Genomic DNA, 11,633 nt, shown 5'->3' with positions numbered 1-11,633 from the left:
CCCGAGAGATGATCAAGTTGGAAGGGCAGCGACGCGTGTTTCCTCTGTTGACAAGACTGACATTACAGGTTTGAAAAGTCTTTATTGCTGTCTCAGTCTGCACTCGCCAAGAAGGAAAATGATTTCAAACTCAAGTTGAAAATTCAGCTAGGAGATGAGTTCTCCACCTGCCTTCCCTCGCGCTGGGTAATTTCCTTGGGGACACTTTTCCCCTGCAGAGGCTAGAAACGACCCCACCCAGCAGAAGGGGTCGGAATGGAGGTTAAACACACTTGAAATTGACTTGATGAGTGTTATAGATTGAACTGTGTCCGCCCAAAATGCATTTGTTGACATCCTAACCGCCAGTACCTCAGAACGTGACTTTATTTGGAAGTAGGGTCACTGCAGCTATAACTAGATAAATTAAGATGAGCTCACACTGGAATAGGGTGGACCTCTAATCCACTAAGACCAGTGTCCTTATAAAAAGGGAAGATTTGGACACAGGGACACACACAGAAAGAAGTCCATGTGAAGATTGGAGTTATGCTGCCACAAGCCAAGGAACTACCAGAAGCTAGAAGAGAGGCCCGGAACAGACCCTTCAAAGCACCTTCAAAGGATGCACAGTCCACCCCCGACACCTTCATTTGGGACTTCTGGCCTCCAGAACTGAGACAATAAATTCCATTGTTCTAAGCCATTCGGTCGAGTGTCGTAACAAAGGGAAATGAATGCAATGAAGACAGTGATTCTCCCTGCTTCACTTTTAATTGAGCGCTCTTGGCAAACAATACACCATCATTGCCCTTCAATCCACTGTCGAAATTACTCCAGGTTTGAAACAGGAGGAACGGGCAGGGCTGCATGAGGCCTTTGACCTAGGAGCAAACCGGAGATCTCTGGGATCTGCCGTCCAAAGTGACCTCTGCAAAGTCCAGAAACAAGTCCTCATGACATCCTTCGCCACCAGCATCTCACTGTGGTGACTGAGCCAGAGAGCTGCTGCCCCATACTGTGATCTCATGTCCTCGTCTGCTGAAAGTGGATGGGAACAGCATTTGTCCAGAGCAGATAATTAGCTCTTGCAAGTGCGTGCATGCCTTTTTTAAGATGATGAAACTGCTCACTGGAGAGTGAGGATTTCAAGTTCTTTCAGTATAAAAGTTTTTTCCAGATAAAATATATAAATGCAAATATCCTAACAGTACTTTTCAAACTATATGTTGCTCACAGCTACATAAATGGAGCTTTTGAACACTGCTTTTCTTGCTAACTTGGGGAAATCTGTTAGTTTTAGCAACTCACCATCTTGAATCACTGCTGTCAAATTAGCCAGATTTGTTTTTCTTTCTGTGTGAAGGTCTTTTGTGGTGATATAATCAAATTAACTCCCTTAAAAGGCTGCCAGGTATTGGATAATTTTTTTCCTGATATTGAAGCTTGGGTGTATTGCCTTTGGCTGCAGTATTAACGTTTCATTTTATTATATAAACATGGAGTTAAAGCCGCTTACTCTTAGCACGCAGTCTAAGCAAATACGTACAAAATATATGCAAGTTATGCCCCATTTTAACTACAGGGATCCCATCCTTATATTTAAGATACAATGTCTATATTTCAGAAGCACGGTCTTTAGAAGGTAGGAATGTAACTTTCCTCATCCTTAGTGTCAGATTTGTGGATGTTTCTAACACCAGATTTAAAGATGGATACAAATAAGCTTGCATTATTATTCCACCCTTAGGTTTGCACGTAACATTCCTAAGTGCAAACCTGCAAGGGGAAGAGTGGGTGGCTCAGAACAGAAAGCGTCTGGCACTTGTGTTGGGTCTCAGGTTTCTGACACTCCTGCCTGAATCCATTTAGCCTCACCCTCCAGTTTCGAGCATGAAGGAATAACAAATGGGTGGGGTCAAATAGGGGTGCCTTTAGCCAAATGCAAAAGGGACTCTCATAGTGACAAAAGATCAAACTCCTCATTTAATAAAGGAGGAGATATATGTATGATAAGCTCTAATACTTGGATGAGGAAAGAAAGATATTAAACATGATTTGACAGCTTCTTACCGACCTCAGTTTCTTCTGTATTTTTCTTCCTGAACATTCTGTTATTTCTCAAGAGCCACCCAAACCTCCAGCCCAGGAACCTCTCCAAGGAGTCCTGGTGTCATTTTGTGTCCTCCAGTCTTCGCTAGGGCTCCTCAGGTTCAAGGACAACAGAAAGAGAATATGTGCCCAGATCAGAAAAAAGCCCTTTTCCCCTGCAGCAAAAGTGACTCAAAGAGCATGTCCTCTTGGTAGGGGTCACAAGCATCATCTTTTTAGATGACAGACAGTACATTACACTTTCGAAATCACCTCTGGCTAGAACACCTGAGTTTGTCCAGAAAAAAGTGATCTGTGGAAAATGGGAGTAATCTTGCAAAATGTAAGATTCTCCTCTTGACTCCAATCTTGGCTGGAAGCATTTGATTGGGAAGGAATTTTGTTTCCGGCTAGATGTGGTTGACTGAAGAATTGTCTGGAACCGATTGGCTATTCTCACCTTTGTGGGTCTTTCCCTTGTTATTTGGGAATTTCTGAATAAACAAAGGCCCCTAGAGACTCAAGCAGTGGGTACAAACGTTTATGTAAAAATCCAGAAAAATCCAGTGCTGTGTATTTCCTTGCTTTATGGTTCATGGGGGCACGTTGAAATAGTTAACGCCCCTCTAAAAGAGAGCAATTTACTCTGGTGTTACAAGTAGGATCAGGGCCAATAAACTGTAACAAAGCATAATATTTAGGACACACATGTAACTCCTCTCAAGGATAATGTTCTACACATAACTCTTAGAGTTAGTGTCAATCATCCTCCTCCTGTGAACACACAGCACTAATAGGTCTACTGTGGCCTTTAAATTTCCACCCACATTTTGATGCATACATTACTAGGAAGCACAAGTTATTAACCAGAGAGCCTCTTTCATGCTTCCGTTATTTGTACCCGGAGCCATCTGGAATACAAAACAAGACGGAGAAAATTCAGAGGTCAAATTTTACCCAGTTTGCCATATAAAATTGAGAGTTAAGATGGAAAGGTTAAAAAGAAAAGCAACATAAAACTTTTCTCTCTCTGCTTCTAGGATTCTGTTTAGGTTTCAACTTTATAGCTGCCTGTCGCTGGCATATCGTGTGAAATTAGCTATCAGGCTTTTGAAGGTGAAAAGCTGGTTTTACAGCTCATTGAAGTCCTAAGGGACACATTGCATTTAATTAAGGTAGTTCTTTACATAAGGTTTAAGAATATTTATAATGCTTCCCAGGCTATCAACAGGTAAAGTTAACCAAATAACTGGAAAAAACTTTTGCCTCCAAAGAATGAACCAGCTACAAATTTACATACTATTTTCACAGGCACACACACAAGTTCTTCTGCTTAAAAAACGTAGTAGAGTGAAAAGAAAAATTACATAGATAAAGAAGAGTACTATCTTTAAAACACAGCAAGTATTCAGTTAAAGCTGATTTAAAGTGCACCCTCAAATGGATTTAGTCACAGAGAAGAGATTACCAACAAGGAATGGAGGCTGTGCAGTCTAGGAGGTAGAACGTAGGAGCAGGGGTCAGATGACTTTTTGTCTTATCTGGACACCTCTCTATTGCTGAGTGATCCTCTGGGTACAGGATTTGGACCCATCTGATAATCTAGAACAACATTCCTATACACCTCTTAGCTTTGGCACTGAAGAATTTTGAGACTATACCATAAATGGAAACATGAATAGGGATTTTGCTAGGATTCTACAGTGTAAGAAAAAAGTAAGTAGCTGTGGTTTTAGAAAGGTTTGAGAGAAGTCTTGCTTAATGGCAAGGAAATAATAACGATACCTTGACTTAGAGATTCACCATCTCTTATCTGAACCCTTTTGCACCAGATGTGTTTCAGAATTCAGAAATGTTAGGAATTTAGGATTGTAATTGAGTAACATATGTCACATATTTCATAATATCCCCATTGGAGTCTGTGCAGCACTCCGTAACCAAACACATTCACATTTGTATAGCTAAATGTATAAATGTTTACACGAAGTGAGATAAATAAAAATTATCAATAGCCTCATATTAGGTCATGCCATGTTTTGCTGCCAAGGGAGTTATGAAATAACATCCAGTTTTTAGAAAATGTTTTTAATTTCAAAATTGTGGCTAAGGGATTATACCCCTGTATTATCCTTTTCAGTGCAGGATCACACACAAATTTCATGAGAATCTATCAAAGATGCACTCAGGTGGGTAAGACAGGTAATAGCATCCCATTATGACAATGTGGAACTGAGGGGTTAAAAGGTGAAATGATTTGGCCCAAAGTCTTACAGTTGGTTCTTGGAAAAGTGGGGACCAAATATTGGTTTATACAGATGGTCAAATGGTGGGAGAGCACAATAAAATATCACCCCAGCACTGTCCTCAAGGTCCACGCTCTTGTAGGAAGAGGTAATGACCTCATCACCTGGTCCACTGTCACTTCCATTAACCCTCATGGTGATCCAATTACCAGCCATATAGTAAATTCCATGTGTCCTATTACATGTGCAGAGAAATTTTTTTTAATATTTCCCTAAAAAGAATTTTTCTAAATAGAAACTAGAAAGTGACAAAAAAGTTTTATTCACTTTTTTCTAACTTCTAAGTAGAAGAGCATACTAGGAAGATTTCTCTTATTTGTGTACTGAATGCCAGGTTCCCACTGAAGAGAAGGAAGAGGAGAAATAAAATGACAAGAGTGAGACAAAACCTACGAGAATGATTATCAAAAGAACATTCCTTCCCAAAGAGAGCAGTATGCAAAGAAGAGGGAAAGGCAACATTACCGTGGAGAAGTCTCACAAATGCTTCCTCAGCCGGACAATCAAGGTCAACATCAACAGAGGTAGGTCGTGTTGGTACCATACGCCCTTGATGTGACATAACGAGACTGGCGCTCTTCCTCTGTGTCTTCCCAAAAAAACCCCATAACCCCAGTCTAGTCATGAGAAAGACATCAAACAAACCCAAGATGAGGGGCGTTCTACAGAATACCTCACCAGTATTCCTCAAAACTTTCAAGGCCATCAAAAACAAGGAAAGTCTGAGAAACTATCTCAGTCTAGAGGAGCGTAAGGAGACATGACGACTGAATGTAAGGTGGTGTCCTGTGTGGGATCCTGGAAGAGAAAAAGGACCTTAAATAAAAACTAAGGAAATCTGAAGAGAATATAGACTCCCGTTAATAATAAAATACCAATATCGGTTCATTAGTCATGACAAATATACAATAGTAATGTAAGATATTAATAATAGGGGAAATTGGTGAGGGGTATACAGGAAACCTCTGTACCAGCTTTGCAACTATTTTGCAAATCTAAAACTATTCTAACGTAAAAGAATTACTTAAAAAATACTCAGTAATAGGGGCTGGCCCCGTGGCTGAGTGGTTAAGTTTGCGCACTCCGCTGCAGGCGGCCCAGTGTTTCGTTGGTTCGAGTCCTGGGCGCGGACATGGCACTGCTCATCAAACCACGCTGAGGCAGCGTCCCACATGCCACAACTAGAAGGACCCACAACGAAGAATATACAACTATGTACTGGGGGGCTTTGGGGAGAAAAAGGAAAAAATAAAATCTTTAAAAAAAAATACTCAATAATATGTTAAATATGTATAATTAAACAATAAAATGGAAAGAAATATTTAGAGTATAAAATAGCTTAACTTACACAAAAAAACTTTTTTTATAATAAAGAATGTTCTTCATTGTCTATGATTTACAAAACTGGGTTTTTAGAAATGTTCATTCATTGTTATTCTCAGTCTGCCTATTTAGAATTTCGAAAACTGCTCTGTAGAATTTGGAACTGTATAGGATTTTGTTCGTCTTTTCGTATCCATTTGCAAATACAACTCACGGGATATCTGTGCAAAGAGCATCATTTTGTCCTTTTTCTCTAGCGAATCTTCCTTTTGACCTCTCACTTTCTGGTTGGCGGGAAGAATAACTTCTTGTTTTACGCATTCAAAACTTGGTCTGATCCTACCATTTAAAAATCCCTTTAAATATTGTTCACTCTCTCAAGGAAGAAATATTTGCAGTCTCCCTATCTGCTCAATCCTCTTTCTGCCTCCCTTATGAGCCGAGTTTCCAAGATCGTGACCAGTGCACTGGAGGAGAACGTGGCCTTGTGCAGACATGTGGTGGAGGGAAAAGTTGGTCCCTCTCGATTCTCTGATTTCCAAGGAAACCTCTTGCCTATTAGGTTGCCAGGCATCTACGACCTCTGATGCTGAGAACCATTACTGGTGAACTTGGCATCTCTTCTTTCAGTCCAGAGAAATCATGTGGGGAATCTGAGCTTTGGCATCATCCTACCAGGTTACAGCATTCATTATTTGCTCGAGTTCAAGACACTCTCCCAAAACCACATTTAATTAACCTTTAAAAGGATCAAGAATATTTTTAAGCTACAACATCTTTAGGTCAAAATGAAACTGTCAGAGGTAATCTCTTCCTACGCCTTCAGATACATCCTAAAACTGGGGATCCTTCTTCTCTCTCAATAGAGGATTTTCATTAGTCAGACCCAAAATAGAGTCGTGTAGAGTTCGATTATGTCACTCGGTTTCTCTAAGGTCAGATGTCATAACCCCATGCTTTCTAAAGGGCTTGCTGTGTACTTGCTCTGCGGCTAATCCCGAGAGGGGCCAGTACAACCCAGTGCTTCTGAAGCGGCGTGGCTCAGACCCCTGACTGCTATTGACAGAAGGATTAGGCTCATAAAGAAGACCAGCCAGGTCTTTTGTGCATTAACAGTTGGGGGAACTCGGAAGTCTTCCTTGTCTCGCACTGTTTGGGCTTCCCTGAAATGGAGACAGATGCTGGGCCCCTTCCTACTCTGAAGCCCCCTCGTGAATATAATGGGCACCTCGGGCCCTCCCTTTCTTCTGAGCAGTGGAGCTTGCACTGGAGAGCTCTTTGTGGGGACAGACTGTGCTCCTTGGATGCTTTGTCATGCCAATAAAGTTGCTGGAGTGAGGGTGACAGGTTAGAAACGTATCAGGAACAACGAGGGGAATGGCGCCCCCTCCCTCTGACTTTTTTAAAGGTTTGATCTTTCTGCGGCAAATGGAGAACTTTAACTTTCCTGTCTCTTAGCTTGGCAGGAGAAGGAAAAGTTTAAAGAGATTACAACGTTAATAGAAGACTTTTGTGTCCGGAGAGAGGCCTCCACAGCAGAATCAGGCTTCCTCCTCACCCGCTGCTCTTTGCTTCACACTCCTGGAACCAGTGGTATGAACTGTCAACATACACACCTGGGCAAAAGGCTGGATTCTGTGGGGAAATAGACTCCGAGCACCTGATGATCACACGACTAGCTCGGGGCCTGCTGAGTCCCTCACGGCCTCTCTTCCACCTTCAAACCTTCCACGCTCTTTGGAACCCCATTTATCCCCTCTAATATCCCCCTTCTCGGAAGTCTTCATTTATCTCAGTTCCTTCCTCTGTTCTCTGCTTGAAAAATTCCTAACTCTTTCTGGACTTTTCTCCACTCCCAATACCACCTTAATTCATCTTAGCACATTGCATTACAAGTATTGGTTTGCGTTGTTTTCATTTTCTAAAAACTTAGGAACTCCTTGTCTTATGTATCTCTCAATTCCCAGTACCTAACTTGTGTCTGGTACATAACAGGTGCTCAATAGATATTTGTTGAATAAATGAATTAATAAATGAGTACTTGAGGCAGCAATTGCATATAAAATCTAGGAATTAGGACTGTCACATGTTCTCAGGGAAGAATAGCCCCTTTCCTAGCCTCGGAAAAAGAATTATGATGGTGTAAGGCTGCAATCTTTTGACAACTCTTTACAGTGATTGATCTAGGAGGGGGCTTGTATCCATTTCTTGCCCATAAAACATAAGAGAAGCCTCTGGAAGGTTCCTAGGAAGGCATTTGCTTTCCTGACAAAAAGAACAGAAACATCTGACATTCCTCTTTCTGCTCCTTGCCTTCAGCATCTTTCTCTTCCCAGTGCCTAGTTTAGTGTTGGTACATAACAGATGCTCAGTAAATATTTGTTGAATGAATGAGTACCTGGGGCAACAATTGCTCTACCTTGCCCGGCACTACCTTGAATGTGGATGTGGTGGCTGGTGCCGCAGAAGCCATCTTGCCACAGTGAAGGAAAGGCTGATCATCCTAGATATATATCGGGCTGCTGAACCAACATCCAGCATCCATCCATTTCCAGACTTTTTGCTATGTGAAAAAAGCAAATCTCTCTTGATTTAAATCACTGTTAGTCAGGTTGCTCTGTTACTTGAGCCAAAAGCATCCTAAGCAATACATGGATCATGTTGTTTTCACTGTTGCCTCCTTACCATTTACTGAGTTCAGCCACACTCTCCCGTGGTGCATCTCCATAATATTGTGAGACTTCCCAGTCCTATGGAGGAGAAAACTGGAGATTTTCTAGGCCTATAAATTTCTTTTTTTTTTTTTTTTGAGGAAGATTAGCCCTGGGCTAACTACTGCCACTCCTCCTCTTTTTGCTGAGGAAGCCTGGCCCTGAGCTAACATCGTGCCCATCTTCCTCTACTTTCTATGTGGGATGCCTACCACAGCATGGCGTGCCAAGTGGTGCCATGTCCGCACCCGGGATCCGAACGGGCAAACCCCGGGCCGCCGAGAAGCAGAACATGTGAACCTAATGGCTGCGCACCGGGCTGGCCCCAGCCTATAAACTTCTACATTAAGTTTTTTGATGCGACCTAGTTGTTGTTCACAAATCTATCTAAGGACTACAAATTAAAGATTTTAATGCAATTTCTTATGTGCTATGTTGAAGTTTTTGAGGAAGTGTTCTGAGAGCACCAAAAGAAAAATAAATAAATAACTACTACTAAAACAGAGCAATCTTAAACGTGTTACAGTCCCTATTTTCAGCAACGGGGAAGCCCTCACCCTCCTTGGTCTCCTGCCACTTGCTGTTGCCTTCTGACAGTGGAAGCTAAACTCTCTTGTTCTCACTAGGTCTCTGTCACTGGAAAGTTTTAGAAATAATATCACCAAGGAAATGACAAGTACGCAAAATAAAGTTTTGTTCTATTTCCTCATGGATGGACTTTATAAACTCAAGACAAAAGAATTAGTCCTCCTTCAAGTTGACCATATACAAGCAGATCAAAGTGTTTGTGTGGACAGCTAATTTACTCTATTCACTGACTTTCCTACAACTTGTCTCTCTCTTTCTTCCCCAAAACAGCTCTTCCTCCTTAATTGCACAGCAGACGAGACTGCAGATGGAACTCTTCAACATTGCGAGAGAGAAGACCGTTAACCTGACTGACAAGTTATCCAGCTGACTTTCATTTTTGTCCAATTTCGTCTACCTAGACAAATACATCCCACTCAGCGGGTATCTTGTTTTCCCGCATCTTTATAGAAAATACTTGTGACGAACAGGACCACATTCATTAGAGTAAACTGGGATGCTACACCCCAACACTTTTATTTGCATAGACAGATTCTCTCACATTACTCATTCATTCGTATTTCTTAAGGACCACTCATTCTACAGATCTCCAAGACGTTAAAGGAAAACAGCTATGATGAGCAATAGCACTTTGAGTACTACATGCCTTCTTGAAATGGAATAAACTTGACTTATCTAATGAAATTTTTGCTTTTTAGCCAGAAAGAGTTTATGGTCACAACACAAGATTCATCATTTAAAGATGAAGGATGGTTGGGGAAATCCTAAAGCAGGTATTATATATTAACATTTATAGTACGACAATTTTTATATTTTGCAGGAATGAATCATTGACTACTAATAAATTACTGTGTGATTGTTACCAGAAATCAGAAATTACATGATTGTTGACCCACCAAAAAAATTCAAATCTTCTCAAGTTTGATAAGTAGTGGCAGAGTTGTCTCTCAAAAACATTCTGGAAATTTTTTTTTAATGCAGTGAAACCATCAAGAAAGGTTCTGAAGTAATAGGTAAGAGGGGGAAAAAAGTTCTCAAGTGTATGTGCCTGAACTTTTCAAGATGAGGTAAAAAGGAGAGAAAGAGAGAACAAGATAGGTAACCAGAGATCCCTGATGCTTGCCATGCCGTATGGGCTCACCCGACAAAAGTCACCTGGAGTGGAACAGATTATTTCAGGCTGTTAAAGCTGCCAGATCACAGAGTTTCTGGGATTTCTCTCTATTCCCTGGGGCAGATGGAAATTTAATTCCAAGCATATCCTAGTAATGGCATGCAAACTGTGTGTCCTTACCTAAGGAAGGCTAAGGATCTTGTCTGTATCCATCCAATCTTGACTAGAACTTCAGAAAAGTAACCCGTTTTGGGGAAAAAAAATATGATCAAAAAGTTTGAGAAAAACATTATACTCATACTGGAGAATGCATCATGGACACAGCAAATGGTCTTGAGACATACTTGATTGAAAAATATCTTTTCACCTAGTATTTTTCACAGTTACTTGATTCGCAGAAACTTCTTTGGTTTGCATTTGGGGAAACATTGCTACAGAGTGATGGACAATATAGCCTCTTTTCCAGGACTATCTCCACACACTTCCAGATCCGTCACTCAGAAATGTGTGTATGTAAAGCAAGTACTCTTGCAGTTCTTGGAAAAGACCAGAATGCACATGATTCTGACTGGGAAGCTAAGTGTATTTTTCAATAATGACCAGTTGGTTGTGGCTTTTAATGGGACCTATGCTTCTGCAGATTAAGTTTCCTTTAAGAAAAATGTTTCCTTACTAAATATGGATTCAGGCAACATAGACTCCAGATAAGCCATAGGAAGTGCCCTCACGCTGGAAGACTGGAATTGCCAAAGCTCAACCTTGCCCCCTCTGCAAAAGCACCAAACCTGAGCCACTAAGCCAAACTTTGGGGAATATATGGCATCAGACAATTAAATTCTCAAGTCTTTTATATGTCCAAGGGCAAGGTCACAGGAATGGGGCTGCCCCTAAAAGAAATAAACATACTTAAGTAACCACAACCTTGGGAAGGGAACAATTCTTACGCAAGGACAGAAGAGAGAAATCTAGTTACAGGAAGAATCGTTTCCTTTTCCTGGACCTGTAAGAGGTTGAGTCTGGACTCCAGTGAACACAGACACATAGACTCATTATGTGGGGGGAGGGAGAGCTGCCTCCCACTCAAGGAACATAAGTAGGTCCTGCAACATGCTTGTTGAGAGTCTAGAAAGAAAGATGTCCAGGTGGGTACCCCTTGATGGATGGGGTGATGGATGTTGAGAGCAATCGGTCTGCAGCAGTGGCCTCTGGGATTTAATTCACTTCCCATACTCCCAAACCTTCAGCAGTTACAGTCTGATCTCACCTTCCACTGGAGAAGGAGCTATGTTCACACTCAGCATGATGTAAGATACAGCAAAACAACAGAGCAGGAAATTGGCCACAAAATGAGGGACAAGCAGAGCAGAGGTCCAGAGCCAGACAACTGGATCAGGCAACAAACAACCAGAAGAGATACATGGAAATAACAAGACTGGTTGAACAGAATGGGGGTTAGATGATTGTGATAGAAAGACCAGAGTGATGAATCTGGAACCTTTGGCATACACAGTCAATACAAGACAT

At 41.3% G+C, this 11,633-nt stretch overlaps 1 long non-coding RNA gene across 1 annotated transcript; it reads left to right on the top strand.

Annotated features, from left to right (window-relative positions):
- The first annotated feature begins 493 nt into the window (after positions 1 to 493).
- On the top strand, positions 494 to 9,892 carry LOC139076708 (uncharacterized). Its single transcript, XR_011528596.1, has 3 exons — positions 494 to 967; positions 4,708 to 4,897; positions 9,266 to 9,892. It is a non-coding gene; the product is annotated as an uncharacterized lncRNA (long non-coding RNA).
- Positions 9,893 to 11,633: the final 1,741 nt, after the last annotated feature.

Source organism: Equus przewalskii, chromosome 17 (assembly GCF_037783145.1).
Source record: "Equus przewalskii isolate Varuska chromosome 17, EquPr2, whole genome shotgun sequence".
Taxonomy (NCBI): domain Eukaryota; kingdom Metazoa; phylum Chordata; class Mammalia; order Perissodactyla; family Equidae; genus Equus; species Equus przewalskii.
This window is presented reverse-complemented; position numbering and strand designations above follow the sequence as displayed.